The sequence below is a fragment of the Rhamphochromis longiceps genome, linkage group LG23, assembly GCF_057381845.1.
Source record: "Rhamphochromis longiceps isolate RC_006_pf linkage group LG23, R_longiceps_female_GT1.1, whole genome shotgun sequence".
Classification (NCBI taxonomy): domain Eukaryota; kingdom Metazoa; phylum Chordata; class Actinopteri; order Cichliformes; family Cichlidae; genus Rhamphochromis; species Rhamphochromis longiceps.
The window spans coordinates 15,794,342-15,810,814 of record NC_140578.1 but is presented as its reverse complement, the minus strand read 5'-3'; the positions used below and the strand labels follow the sequence as shown (position 1 = coordinate 15,810,814).

The 16,473-nt window shown below is 40.4% G+C and overlaps 1 protein-coding gene across 1 annotated transcript in view; it reads right to left on the bottom strand.

Moving 5' to 3' along the window:
• Nucleotides 1-16,473, bottom strand: part of tbl1xr1a (TBL1X/Y related 1a) — a 52,506-nt gene that overhangs the window by 17,461 nt on the left and 18,572 nt on the right. Inside the window, exon 2 of the mRNA XM_085398531.1 lies at nt 10,701-10,766. The gene's annotated coding sequence lies outside the window, so the exon portion shown is untranslated. The remainder of the gene's footprint in view (nt 1-10,700; nt 10,767-16,473) is intronic.

Below are 16,473 nucleotides of genomic sequence, written 5' to 3'. Positions count from 1 at the left end.
TCCCAAAAGACGCAGGAATAAGTAGTAGGATTTAAGAGTGTAATAACGGACTGAAACAGAAGATGGCAGCACTGCATGTACAAGGACGCCAGCTGCCGTTAAACACCAAAGAAGAAGAAACTGTGTCCCAGAATTCATAGCGCGGCCCTGCTCAGTTTTCAACAATGGCGGCAGCTAGTTAGTTTAAATATTACTCTTATTATTCTTTCATGGTCATAAAATAAACATTTAACATATTTTGTAGCTGTGTAAACCTCAAATGTCTGCTCAGTTTATCAAGACACCACATATTTTCAAAAGCGCTCCGACGTTTTCGGAGACGTCTGTTACCCACCAGCTCGATAGCTAGCCGGGGGCAAGGCCCACTAGAGCCCGTGAGAACGCCGGACTCCCGGCCAATCGTTTTCAAACCCACCGCCGTCTTTCGCTACTCAGGTTAAACGTGATATATGAGTCACTTAGATAACTTAAAAACTGTTATTGTTTGGCTTTTTTCAGTATTTTATTTGTTCCTGAGTAAATCCTCAGACAACTGATTATCAGAAGTGTGAGATCCTCGAGAATATACCCCGGTGTCCTGTTATATTTTAGACTGTTAGCAAACGGCTGAGTTTATTAAACTTCACCAAAACAATCTGCAGATTTCATTAAAATTTAATAAACTATCATCTTGTCTTTATTTTTAGTTAGCACATACGTTAAACACTTAAAGCTGTAAGCTAATGATAGTTATATAAGAGCAGATGCTGCTGGTGCAATAAGCTTTATGTTTTACGTCCAAAGGATGCATGATCTGATTAGTTGACTAATCGCAAAAATAATCGGTGACTAGTCGACTATCAAAGTAATCATTTGTGGCAGCCCTACTATACAGCAACCATCTATGCCTTTCGCACACACGGCTCTTGCTCTCAGACATGCCTGGGCTTGTGAGCACTAGGTATTGTAAACACATGACGTTGCTTTAGCAATGACATACAAATATGACACTTTCATATCATGTAAAAATATATATTATTATCATCATCATGATCATGAACAATATGACATGGCACAGCCCTTATGCTTCTTTGCAAGAGAGACCTTTGTGCCTATGTTGCTGATCATGATCTATGCACATAACTCAACTAGTGGGCCTTGCTAGCACATGCTATATTCATGTTGGCACCATTTGCAGAGATAACCAGCAAAGCTAGCTCATCCACCTCCTCCACGGCTGATGTAATTCCAACTGCCACACTCTCAAATGTCTCTTATGAGGGCAACTCTGGGATTAAAACAATGAAAAGGACACTCCTGCAAGCTGTCACCAGACAGATGAGCACCGCTGACGACAAACCACCACACCGACTCGCAATGACGCTTAGCCCAACGTGTAGGGGTGAATCTGGAAGATCACTCTCCTGCCAAAAACAGCATAGTGAAAATGTAAATGTGGTTCATAGCCTGAGTTTAAGGTGGGTTTAAATTTGCAAACATCTGTGTAGACCTGTGATTTTTTTTAATACATAAATATATTTTTTCTCCTAAGATGTACTACTTTTGATTCTATGTTTAAACCACAGCTGGGGCATTGGAGGCTTCAGAATCACCAAAAAAGGACCCTCGTGTGGAAGCAGCTGCACAAAACACAAGAGCACCTTTATGAATGCATTTAACCAAAGACAGCAGGAGCACGAAGAGCCCGGTGCAGCAAGCAGCTCGAGCCATGTCCTCAACAGTCTTTGGTTTCCTGAGTTTACTTCAGCTTCCTCGAAATTCCTCTGTGCCCCCCTGCACCAGCATAGAAAGCGAGAGGCTGTTTGCATGGTCTCTAACAACAAGGACGAGAAAATACGTGCCAACCACAGAGAAAGCGGAAATGTTTCTTTAATGAGAAAGAATCTGCAGCTTATGGAACAAAACTCATCATTTCTCTTACTTATCTGGAAATTCCGGTTCCTACTTTCACTAAAGATTTATTTTAAAAAAATTACTACCCCCTTTATTTCTATGTTACTAAAGCTCTTGTTTAAGATGCTCACTCACACACAAGGAGTCCCAGCCCCTTCTGCACAGCGAGGAAAGCACCTTATTAATTAACGCTGGTCTCGGACAGATACTAAATACTCCATCATTATCAGTGCATCCCAAGGTAGTTGTGTATGATGCAATGACAACAGAAATGAATCATAATCTGCTTGTGGCTCTCCCCTCCCCCTCTCCTGGGTTACTGGTCGCTTAGAGTGACAGATTGCATTGGCAAGCCCAGCTCAGCCTCACATGGCCAGTGAGAGGTCAGAGAGGCTAGCTGTCTGTCGGTGACAGATGGTAGCATGTAGTCTCTGCCAGCTAGCCTCGCTTGACGGGCAGTTAAACCTGCTATGGGCAGCTCGTGTCCATCTGAATGCATGAGGTCAGTGAGGGCCACTGAATCAGCGGTGGTTATCTCACAGCGAGCTGCCGTGATGACTAAGATTAGAAGACCTCGCCCAAGTCAGAATCCAAATCACATTTTGAGAATCTCTTTAGAAGGTCAGGTCTGATCTACTTATCTGGAACCAGTCCTGGTTACAGCCTGCTTTGCAATACCCATAATCATGTTGGACACGGGACTGGACGAATGCTAATGAGAGCATTTGGGTTCTACTGTCGGATATTTACCTGATGGTGGGCATTACTTTACTGATATACCATGAAAACATTCAGTTTCTCATATAAAGCGATCCCCATTCAGTTCCTCGTAATCAGTTAGCAAATATATCATATTGGTGTTTTGGGAGTTTTTTCAGGTTTTACACTGGAGCTGCCCTTCTTTGCACACACAATGACACCTGACATTACATATTAAGCCTTTTGTTTTCTGTTGTTTTTAATGGATTTACTATAGTAAGCCATTAATCCGCATACCCTAAGAAGCAGGCAGGCATCTATTTCCAGTAACATACTGTGAGATCAGAGGTACTGACTCTAACAAACAAGTTGAGTCTATTTACTGACAGGTGAGGTTAACAGGTGACCACAGGTCAGGTGTGAAATCGTGGGTTAGAACATGATGTAACGACAAAGAGTCCCCATTACGTGTATAAGCAACCAAGTATAACTCATTGATCTGTAAATGCAAAATAGTGAATACAGGGAAAACAAATGTGGCTTATTCTAAACACTGTTAGCAGAATTCAAACTCTCTAACCTGGGTTATATTAGGGTGATTTGTTTTTCACATTGCCTGAACTGAACTGATAAAACCTGGTTGTATCAGAGAGACTTACTTTGAAAGCAAAGGAAGGCTACATCTGTAAATATATAACAATCATTTATGTCCTGATTTCTTAAAAGAAACAGAGGTAGGGCAAGAATATTATCACAGGCCTCGACACACCGATACACGTCAACATCTTTCATCTAAGAAAGCATTTGACTTGTAACCTTTTGTTGTGTGATGCAACATTTGACAGTTGTACACAGATGCTGATAGAGATCTGGATCAGTATTATCAGCAAAAGTAGTGCCATTGAGAACTTGACCACATGTGGTTACGCTGTTGGAGTGAATTTGGTAGCTTAAAAAAAATTTAGCATGCATCTAGATGTGGTATTTGGTGCAAGACGACTAATGACGTGCTTAAGTTGGGAAATATTGCAGCAGCTGGACTAGCCGGACATTTTTGCAATATCTATTAAAGGTCTGTTGTGATGTGTTTTCTCTACTCTTGTACTTAGGCTTCAGGATTATGCATTACTCGATGACTGTAGAAGGGGAACAAAGCTCTCAAAGGCTGAAAGCTAGCATGAATTAACTTCACACAGTGACTCTAAAACATGTCTGAAAACTCTGCAAATCAATGTTCTTTTGAAAAAGGAATAACTTTTAAAAAATATAGGGAGATAATAACTAGCTGTCTCCTGGAATCTCCAGCTCCCTCTATTCCTGCAGAAGTCAGCACTGTGAACACCAACACGATGCTACTAATGTAAAACATGAAGGTCTATATTTATCAATTTGTCCAACTAGCAAACATAAGATATGTAGAATATTTCTTTTGGCAGGTGGTTGAGCGTGCCTGAACGAGCAGATGCACTCGCCAATGCTTTGGCATTCACCAACTTTTATTATTTGCAGTTTTCAGAGATAAGATAAGATAAGATACCTTTATTAGTCCCACAAGGGGAAATTTCATGTTAAGGCTGCCGACCTATTGCAGATATATGATTTAGTGAGCATTTTAACAAGAAGCAGAATGCCAAAGAAGTGTTTAAAGGAGCTACTGCGGAGACTAGGGTTTAGTTGGCAGTGATATTATGGCTTGTCCACACTGCTCTCTAACATTCCTGAAGCAGACAACCCAACATTCACTCAAACTTCATGCAATTATGGGCCAGCCGTGTGAATGTAAAAGAGGAGACAGAAGTTTTTCTCTTTCCAACCCTCTTTCTTCCCCATTTTTTACTCAACTATGTGTCACAGTTCATGAGTACAGCTCAATACATCTCTATCAATGTCTGTCTGGAAGCATGCTCCATTATCTGCATTTTAGGAAGCGTCTTCACTAGGGATGGGTATCGTTTAGGTTTTATCCGATACCGGTGCCAAATCGGTACTTTTGAAACGGTGCTGGTGCTTAAACGGTGCTCGAACCGGTGCTTAAAGAATGGAGAACACAAACTTTGTCCAAAACACCTCTCATGTTCAGCTGTTTTTTTTTTGTAAAAAGATAACAATGTGTGCCTTTTCTGCAGCTATGTGGCATATATGGTATCACTCTTGGCTGGAAGCAGTGCTTAAACAATGGACAAACCACAAACTTAAACCCTCTCATGTTTAACTGTTTCCCACTTTTTCTTTGGTCATTTTAGCCTTTTTGGCCAGGGTGAAGGGAGTATCTGCCATCAAACAAGAAGACAGCCGCATGTAGCTATGATGATGTTTGCTAGTTCACCTTACATGCATTAATGTAATAACGTGGTTAGCCTACTCAACGTAAATTACACACGAACAACATGAAGCTACTCATGCAGAGAAGAACGGCTGCTGCTGCCATCATCATCATACGTCATCATTTCTGCTACACTGGCAGGGCTAGGGGCCAGGACTCTGTTCTTCGGGTTTTTGGGGGATGTTGCTCCGGGTCCGATAACTGGCAACCCACCCGACGTGCACGGTGTGAGGTCTCGCAGCAAGCTATCAAATACGGCGCATTTCTCGGCTTTTAAAAAAACCACTATGCGTCGCCAGCTGTTTAATCGGATTCTTGGTGTTACCTCCTTTGACAGTATCACAGTATCAGCTTAAAGCACTTGTTGCAGGCTGCTGAGTTTGCATATTTTACTGTGAAGTACAGCCAGACTTTTGACCGCTTCGCCTTGAACATTTTTAATCTGTAGCTCTGCTCTAACAGAACGTACGTACCTGGCCCCGCCTACTATCCTCGGAAACGTAAAATGATTGGCTAGAAGTGTATCACAGCTCAGGAAAAAAAAGCACCCAAATAAAGCACCGAAATGTGCGCTGCTTTTCGGTCTGGTTACTACCGTTTATGTCAGAACCGGTGCCATCATGGCACCGGACACCGGTACCCATCCCTAGTCTTCACTCTCTGTGATGACTGCTTTTCAATCAGCCTTCTGGTGTGGCCATTCAGAAAGACCATACACTCACTTGAACTGGACAGTAGATTTAAAGAACCTAGAATATTTGAACCCAGTCCTATTTATTGTATATTTGCCATGTACATTGTGGAAGAAAGACAGAGAATATCTGCCCAATATAACTGTCTGCCTCTTCAATGAGCCTCTATTGTGGACCATGTAGAGCTGATATGGCTCAAAAATGCATTTCTGGAAAAGAGAGGACCAATTTAAATGCTGCTGTTGGCAGTCCTCCTTCTGTGCAGCCTCTTTAAGTTTGCCACAGTGGCACATTAGCTTGCAGCAGATCTCTGGACAGAAGAATCAATACCAACTGCAATCAAAGATAGTCGAATTGGAGTTCACCCAACTGCTGGATGAGTTCTTGGGGGGGAAGCAGCTGAAAGCTACGGTGGACATCACAAAGGCTACCTAGCCAGTGGGCCGGCTCATAAAGAAAACACGAGGCCAGTAGGTCCAAGCCAAGCTGGTATGCTTTGGTGGCCATTATTATACCTGGGTGGCCTACCCAACTAAAGACTACGTGTGGGGAAATCTACCTAGAGAAGTTGTATTTGTTCAAATTTAGCTGAAATGATACAACGATAAAATTCAAGTCACCATTGTAGTAATTCTCTTCTGTGTAGCCAAAGCTGTATTTTATTGCACAGTCCTTACAGAGATATAAACCACTGAGGGAGATGTCTACAGATGAAAAAAAAAGAGTTGTGGCGAAACTAATCTCACCTTCTATCCGCCATGCATGATCTGTATTCGGCTATCTCGCTTTATATCTTTTCATTCAACTCTGATTTTTCTGCTCTCTCACTAAACGAGGGTTTGAGCTTCAGGGTTAACCAGAGACACATCCTTTGCAGGAGGTAGGGCTGCTCGATTATGGCAAAAATGATAATCACGATTATTTTCACTGAAATTGAGATCACGATTATTTGACGATATTTATTTAACCCTTTAAGATCTACCATAGAACCAAGTCCGCCAGAGCTTATAATATTTTTTTTACATGCTGTAGTGCCATTTGTGGGAGCATTTCAAGTTGCTATACATCAATACAACTGTTATAGCCCATATTTTAAAAATGTGTATGTATTAAGTCTATAGTAACTACATTAATTGCAAAAAAGTGCAATAAACTACAAAAAAATTGAAAATCGTTTTTGTTTTTTTTACATATATTTCTACTTGGAGAAATTTAAGAGGCTTATCCCTCAAAACTTTAAATACAAAAAAGTTGCAAAAAATAGTTTACAACAACAGGAAATTTATTTTGAGTGTCTTCATAGTTTTATTTTTGGAGATACAGCAATTTTTATATACACTGCAGGAAAAACAAAAAAACAATCCTATGATGCAAATTTGCAAAGAATGTGCATGTGCATCAAAATAAACTATTTCCAGCAGTGCAATTCGAGTTCTAAGGCCTACAAGTAAAAAACTACATTTTCCGCGAAAATGACGTCACTTGCGATAGTTCGCGTTGACGTCTTTTTCAATGTGGGAAGTGTTAAGAACAGCTGATCGGATCGGCAAAGCGTGTTTCTGGAATATTATGTTTTTGTTCCTGCAAGCGCTTTTTATGCAATTTTTGCAAAGCTATATGTGGAAGGAAACCGTGACCTAGGACAAGCTGATGGCATAAGATGTAAGTACAACTCCTCCGGTTTCATATGGAAAAAAATTTATTGTGCTAGCTTAGCGGTTCAGGTTCTACAGGGATTTAAAAATAGTTATACAAAACGAGCATGCTGCTCTGACCGGCTTTAAAGGGTTAACAATAACAATGTATTGAATAATGACTTTAAAAAATAATATAAAATAGTGTGCAAATACTGATAACAGTGCAAATGTTTGCAATAAAAGAAATAAATGAAAAATGTAAACTTTGCAGTGTTGCTCTGTGGTGCAGCTACGACACCATAGCAAAGTTTACACACTGTGTCTACTTGATCCACGTCTGACTCCACGAACCCATAATGTTTCCACACCACTGAAGTTTTTTTTTTTTTTTACCTCTCTTTTCAACCAACGGCAGTCCACTCCTCTCCAAATAACTTCTGCTTAGCTTTCCGAGCTTCCCTCGGGTCCTCTTAATTGTTGTGACGCGTGTTCGAAATGCAGAGCAGTGCGCTTGATTTGCCACACGGAGCAGCGCGAGAGTAAAGCATGAGGGAGGGGCTAATAATCGGCTCAGTCATTTTTAATGATCGTTGAAAGCCCAGATCGTAATCGTGATTAAAATTCGATTAATTGAGCAGCCCTAGCAGGAGGTGTGGAATTTTGCAGTCCCTTCAGGACACACTAATGGACAAGTCTCTGAAATATTTGTGGTGTGATTTCAGAAATGGGGGCACATTCTGGAAGAGTAGCTCTCGCGCTGGTTTCTAGGCAAAGTGATACACACGATCAATACAGTGGGCTGAATCATTTTAGAACAAAGGCTTTCTTCTCCTGTTACATACAACAGCCTTGTGAGAGCAACACAGTGTTCTGCACAAGTGCATTAATAAAAACACAAAACACAAGCTAAAATCAGAAGCCGGGTTTTCTAAAGACTCGTCAAAATTCAGAAGAGAAATGACATCCTGACAAAATTCTCCTAAAACCAGACACGGATGTCGTATCGCCTCGCTCCTGGGGTGACAAAAAGTATTTTAAATGTGAGAAACAATACTGGCATTCAGAGTGAAATTAAAGTTGTTAGTAAAAGGTTTCTGCAGGGCATAAACAAATTGGGTGTGTAGTTTGGCACCACTGAGTTACATGTCATCCTCAGCACAAAAAACAAAAAAACACTCCAACATGCTCCCCTGACATCACCGCCTTCCTCAAGCAGTTCAACCGCTGCACGTTACATCACACCAGAAAACACTATTTGCAAAATGACTTGCTTCTTGGTTTCTGATATGAAAATGTAAACTCTGTACCAGTGCTTATAGGCTCTTTATGTAAATAACACACTCACTGGGTGACTAAGAGCTCCAGTGCCGAGTTGTAGCATCATGAATAAAACAAATAAGCAGAGCTGAGGGCTCTACAGTGGAGAAAACAAAGCCTTCCAGCGAGGCTGACCTGACATTAACGTAGCTAACTGTTAAAGTGGGTGAGAGGAGTTTTTAGCAAGTCAGAGCAAAACATTGCGATTCAACCTGAAAACCGAACCAACAATGTCAGAAAGTTAGCACAAAATCACTTGCCATGTGAACTTAAACAAGCACAACCAAGAACCTGGATGTGAGTCCTATCTAGCAACAGTGCGTTTTTGGGCAGGGTTCACAGGAAACCTGCTGGATTCTTCAATGGTACAAAACAGGAAGAGGGGTCTGTTCCTCCAGTGGAACTCAAACAGACGCTTTCACACTTTCTGACTTTCACAAGTGGTTAAAGACCAAAAATAAACTCAGTGCAACAGGAAAACAGTGGGGGAACAATGACACTTGTGTGCGACTAACTGCCAGTAAGCCTTGGGGAAATTTGAAACCTGTTTGTTCAGTCCAGATGAATCACACTGGACTCATGAAGTGGTCTCGGTACAGTCATAAAAATAAAGTAATTTTTGGATTCCAGTATAACATACAGGAATCAGGGCTCCAAAACTGAGGCCATACTGAACCACATCGCATGCTGCTAGCAGCTAGCCAAAGAAAAAACTAGTATAACTGATGTCTGCAGTCTGATTACACCTGCGAGGAAAGTACTGCAGTACAGGATTAACAGGTTAGTGAGCTGTGTTGAGTTTTCAGTGTCACAAATGTGGCTTTACCAGGTTAGGCTGACATTATGGCAAGAGTTTCAGACTTTTTCTCTGCGACATGCTGCAAGTGCAATATAGATACTCGGCTGAAGGAAACTGTTTGATATATGCAAGCCATTCGGTTGTATCTTAGTAATATTGCAGAAGGAAGCCGTGCTGCATAGTTATGCAGCAAATGTAAAAATCCTACTTTGCTGCCAGTTCTGGTTTTAACCACTGGAACTGTATCTAACAGGACACAAATAGTCTATTTGTAGCCCATTTACCAGCAAAAATATGAATCAATAAAATTTATTTAATTTTCACTTTGTAAAAAAGTGATTTCCCACTCTCCTTTGCTAAGCTGTGCAGCCGTGTCAAAGCTTATAATAATACTGGTTTTTAATGATGTCTGACTGAAGAAGGCACCACTTAATTGGACCTTTGCAAACAGAAGAATTAAATGGCGCACCATTACAGCTCACGTTCATTACAGCCAGATTCGTGCCCTGCCCCCCCCCCCGTATTCCTGTCACCAATGCACTCTTAAAAAGAAAACTTAAGAAAAAGAATCAAAAGATACATTTAACAACCCCATTTCAGAGCCTGAAGCCAAAAACCTGAGTTCACAAAGAAAATTAATAGCAACCAACATAATACTCATGTCTGGCTGCAGTTTTAGGTCTTGCTGAGCACACGAAAGTCTCGCTATGTTGACCTTGATAGTACAACCCTCAGGATCAGTGTGCGTCATATCACAATCTTTCCTCTTGTTCCCTTCTGCTTTTATGATCTAATCAGATGAAAACAAAAGATCAAAAATAACCTTTAAGAAAACAGAAACAAAACTAACAACATTACCAATCCATCCACTCCTTTCAACCAGCCATTTGAGAAGTACTTCAAACACATGCTTTTTGTTTTTTATAAGAATCTTGCTAAAATAGAATTATTATCCATTAAATATATGCTTTTGCACTCTTGTGCAATTAGTTTGAATCGTGCAACATGCCACTGGTGTAGAATTACCTCCATCTGCGTCTATACAACTAGAATACATGGCACATGAAAAAGAAAATCATCATGCCTGCCTAAAACGTAATTTCTAAGAGGGAAAATACATATGAGCAAGAATATTACATTCTACAAAACCCAAAATCAATAAGGAAGTGATGACAATTCAAAAGCTATTATTGTGAAAACCACTGTCTTGGTTTATTTTTTGGGGGGGGGGTTTTCCAGTCCTATTAGAGTTGGGGATATTTAAGATCCAGGATCTGAAACTTGCATAAGCTATGCAGATAGAAACATGTTCAAATGCAGCCTGGCTGTAGATCACTCACCACAGCAGTAAGTCTGTTTGCACCACCAGTGTACTCAGTCAGGACCTTGTACCATGTGCTCAGAACCTGCAACAAGAAGCAGTTACAAACTCAGTTAATGGTCTCTGAATGGAGGTGAGGTTTTCAACCATGCAATTAGAAAACAACATATATCACAGCATGTGTTCGACATTTAAAACATAAGTTTTAGAATTCACTGCAAAGTGTCTATACACGGCCTGTACAAGCATCATGTGACACATTTCTAAAAGGCATCAAAAGTGAAGTGGAGGGTTTATTTATGGGAGTGAACACATCTTAAATTTGAATTATTTATCAGTTCACACAACCTTCTGTAAGTGTGGAAACTGCACATTTACTGCACTTGAAAGGAGCTCATGAAGAGAAATAAAGAACTACATTTGCATCTTTCAAATTTGAAATATTTTCATGAGGGATAATAATGCAGGAACATGCCTCTGAATCTACCTTGGATCTATTAAATGCACCCCTTCAAGTTTTTGACCCGAACCTGATGCAGAGCCAATTGGACAATGTTATATACTGTGTTATGCTGCATACTAGCAAATGCACGTGGACATTTCTTAGGGTTCACAATTTTTACTAACCTTTAATTTTTCACTACTTTTTTAAAAAACAACAACAAAAAAAACCTTTAATAAAAAAAACACACAAAATAGAAAAAAAGATCCATTGCACTATTAGGATGCATGAGCATCCAATGTAACACACGCAATGTCTCATATTATTTATTGCTTTCCACTGATTTGTGGTGGTGGTGCATATCTGCACATGTGGGCATGCAGAAGGAGGCACAAATTAATAATCAAATAATTCTAATAGTTTCTAATTTAGAAATTATGTGATCCAGCAAATAGTCTGCAGCTGGCAGCTGTAATTTATGTTTTGCTCTGGTAAACTGGGCATAGCGACACGTGATCCAGTTCTCAACAAGCTGCAGGTTCTGGCTGGAGTTCTCTGCTAGCTGTGCATTCCCAGATGAGAACGACGACTACCTTTGCCAACTGTGGTCCAAGACAGTAGGACTGGAGTCCACCGAATCCAAGACCAGATGCAGGTAAATCATACTAAGGAGCGCCACAACACCAACTTAGCCACCAAGCAGGCTAGTTATTACCACCAACTGAACTTTCAAAATAAGACTGAAGGGATTGTTGAGCAGTAAATTTACTCCTGGTATCATTTCTCATAATTTATCAGAAAGACAAACAGAGAATGTTAACAGTGCTGGTTTTAACTTTTTTCAGAAAATAAAATCAACGCAGCATTACTGGATTTGCTAACATCAAAACTCCATAGTTCACCCTTTAAACAGATTTCGTTGCATGCATCACTTCCCAGAAACAGCCAGCACCCGTCTGCCGGTGTGAGAGGAAATATTTTCACCGTCTGCACCCACATTGGTAAAAACCATCAAAATGTAAAATGATACCTCGCTAATGCAATGAACTGAACATGAAAAAAAAAAGCTCACTGTGTCAGCCAGCAGCACATGGCAACTGAATGGCTTTACCATGTGACTGACACTCATTCAGACATCTGAACAATGGCTCACCTCTTTAGTCTGAGTGCAGATGGAGACAACAGCACACCAGGGGAGCCTGCTCGCTGCCCACATTTCCAATGTAAAGTATTTAATGTTCAATTTTTAGAAACTGGGATTCGGCCCTGTGGTAATTATGAAAGCTGCAGACTGAGGTGATGCTTGACTGTTACTGGATTGCATAATTCTGTGTGCTGCAAATCACTGAACATTAAGATTTGTCTTTTCAAGCTCCTCCTCCCAGCTTGCTGCTTCCTCCCCTGTTTTCTTTGACCTTAATTCCCTCTGTGCCTTTCTCCTTTTAGTCATTGTTTCCATTGATTCATCTGACTCTGCTAGCTCTATAAAGTGATGGTGAGGTTGTAGTAGAGCCGCAGAGCAAAAACAGCGATAACCTAAGAACAAAGAAATTGAGTGGGAGTAGCTGGGTTTGACTAGAATGTCACAACACCAAAATTATCCGTTTAATACAATTTCAACATAAATATGTTAGTACAGAATCTATAGGAACACCACAGAATACCTGAAATATCAGGAAAAGAAAAGGAATAATGGGTTAGACAACACAGCACTTAAAATTCTTCTTTTTTAATTCACTTTAAAATGTCAGTTTTAAGTTTAACTGCCTACATAGATTGTATACTGCTTTTGAAAGACTGGTCTCATTAACCAGAATTTTAAATTAGATGCAAAACTATAAAGTCCAGACCTTAACCTGTATTGAGTCATCTGTGTTTTCATCCATGTGGGTGTCTCTGTGACGATGAACCCTAACCCAAACAGTAATAATGAGATTACTCTGTATTAGGTCAAGCTCACAGTTTCATTAAAAGCTTTTACATGATACACAGTAATACAATGTCCCTGGTTTATGCCATTTAATAACAGGATTATTTAAAATTACATCATTATTATTGTTGATTAAAAGAATATTGTTACAAAATCAACCGCACTCCTGTTACATAAGCCATTTTCACACATCAAAGCTGGACAGTTTTAGAAAAATCAGGTTGGGACATCATCCAAAGCTGCCCTTTCATACATGTAACACGCAACAGGAAATAGTCTGCCTCAGATACACTCTCACCACTGGAAATACTCTGGTTTTGGCCCGGGATGGCACTAGGGTAGTGCAGAGATTACCACCATTTCCTTGCTCTTCTCCAGACAGATTCTCTAGGCCTGCGCCCAAAGATTTGGCTTTGGGTATATTGAATTATTGTGTGGGTTTTAGATTGTTTTTTCTTTCAGTTTTGAGATTCAAATTTTCCTCTTCTTTTTTTTTGCTTCTGAACTTGGGCACCATTGTGGGATTTTTTGCTGTCTACCCTGGTTGACCTGTTTATACATGTCCAACTGTCCAAAGACTCTTCCCACCTCCCGTTTTTCACCTTCCACTTGACAGATTGTCTTGTTACTGCTAGTCAAGCCTTCAGGGCATTTCATTGTGTAACTTGTTTTCTAGTCTTTGGGTTTCTTGTGCAGGACATTTAGACATTTTTTCTGTATTCTCTGACTACCTTTCTGTATATAACCCCTGCCCAGACTAAGGACTGGTTTTCTGGATTTTATTCTTCCTCCATGTGTTCTATATCCCTTTACTCCTGTGACTTTCACATGCCTTGACATCCCTCTCACTCACAGCAGTAATTATCAAGCGTCAAGTCCATTAATTACCTATTAATAAACTCTTTGTTAAAGTAGTGGTACAAATAAAACTGACAATAGTACAACTTTTGAGCGCAAGGGTTGCAACACTTTTCTAGTATCAGCATACCACGCAACACTAATGGCTTATCAGTGATGTGTTTAACAGTGATATGTTCAGTGCTATAACGACTGTGTGGGCCACTCCTTCCTACTATGCATTTCTGGCTAAATCTACTGGAAAAGAGTTGAACAACTCAAAGAAAGAAACTCCGCTGGCAAATAGTGTTTTATGGCAGCGCAATGCAGGGACGCTACGCACAAGTATGAATGCTCCCACTTTTTAGACTACACCACAGGCTCTACTAGATCCACTACAGTAGAAATTAAGATTTAGAGGAAGTTCAGTCAGATACGGAAAATATAACATTAGCATAATTGGTATGAACTTGCTTTGTATTACACGCCACAGTTCCGCAATCCAAACGTTATCAAAATTTCAGTTTCCACCTAAGAGCCTTTACCAATGCCGTCGAGAAAGAAATGCTATGATAATACCAAATGCTGAGCCTAGAAATCAGGCTGAGGAATCTGAAATATAAATTGTGTGACTTCATTTACAAGCTAAGCCATGTTTTTCCAAGTCCTCTGACATTATGCACACATATTCCATCTGGTCCAGAAATGTTAAGTATAAACCCTCAAGAGTGAGCTCCAACAATTGTGATGGAGGTGCTAAAAAAAAAAAGCCACAGCGGCCTTTCTATTAAACACAGCACGGTGTGTGCTGTTGTGTGCTTTTGTTGCTGACAGCTTTGTTGCTGTGAAAGAAAAGAGCGCCGATGTTCCAGTCCCAGTATGCCAGTTCTACTATATACCGTATGGAAGCTTACAGATGGCGACAACACTGCCAGCGATTCATATTACTGTCACTACCGTGGCTACTGTTATTTTTGCAGGGCAGTATGACACAGCATGAAGCTTGTGTCTTTATTGGCAGTTTCATTTTGATTTGCCACAGGACAGTGCACTTCCACTGATCAATCACAGGCTGAACTGCCAGCCTTGTATCTAGATGTAGCTATAGTGGTAATGCTAATGCAATACTGGGCTGTGAGGCAATTTTGGAATGGATACCACTCTGGGATTGCAGTGCGCTTGTGCTGACTTAAAAACAAAAAAAAAAAACAAAAACAAACAAACAATTTTTTCTCATATACAATTATTACAAACAGAGAATGCCAGGATATTTCTTCTTTTATATTAACCTGGTCCATTCATTTCAATAAAATTGGAGGAATCCACCAAACAGGATCAATAATTCACCTAACGTTGTTTATGTGTGCGTGAAGCTGACAGGAAAGCTGTGGAAGGATTCTCCTGGTCACTCACAGAAGCCTAAAAAGCTTATGTGGGATTCAGTTACTCACAGAATTGGATTGCATTTGTGGTGTTAGCAGAAGGGCCGGATGTGTGAAAGGGAACGCAAGTATGCTTTCTTACAACAGAACAATAATGACCTGTCCTGCTGCTGGACAGTAACTCCACTGTGTGGGAGAGTAGTCCTTCTGATGCTCTGCAGCCACATGAACCAGCTCTGCTGGGTCTGGTTCAGGGTGGCCAATTGATGGCATTTTAATTTCCAATGTTTATGAGAACACAATAATACATTTTTTTTAAAAATACTAGGGCTGAACGATTATGGAAAATAATCTAATTGCGATTTTTTGCCCCAATATTGCGATTGCGATGCGATATGCGATTATTTTTTAAGGTCTTTGTCTTCTGTATTATTAAACAAAGACAAGCAATACATCATATAGTATGGCCAATACTATATTACATTAATTTTAAACTGTTCTTTCCTGGAAGACAGACCTCTGTTATGATGACATGAGGTGATGCATGAATTGATGACTGACATTTTTATTTAACTTCTTCAATCACAACAGTATATTTGAACATACACAATAGTTTATTTTTAGCTTACAAACATCTGAGCTAGAGCTGGGCGATATATCGAGTTTTTAAAACATATCGATATATTTTTATACGAGATATAAGATGTGACAATATCGTTTATATCGATATAGTCTATGTTACGTTATAATTATACTTGTGGAGCCGCAAGTTTGCCTCTCTTTCGTCCACTTTCGTCTTTACGCAACGTTACTCGGCCTCGCCTCTCCTTCACTGAACACAACTCCCCCTCCTCCCCCATCGCTTCACCTGCAGGAAGCGACAAGATGGACACGGCAAATCTCCGTTAACGAGTTACTGCGCATCGCCCGTGCGTGGGGCTGGACGGCGTCAATGTGTTAGCTAGCTAACCACGCTAACGAGCTAACCACGCTAACGCCATGCAGCCCAGAGGGGCTGCACGGACTAAAATCCTTTCATTTTCTCAAAAGTTGACAGCGCGCCTTATGTATGAATTCTGGTTGTGCTTGATGGCCGCGCACCGATCTTATGTGGAACACGGCGCTCAGCAATCTGTCAAAAAATGTTTTAGTATGACTTTGGTAAGCTACGGAGCTGCACCGCTTGATGGATTGTCGGAGC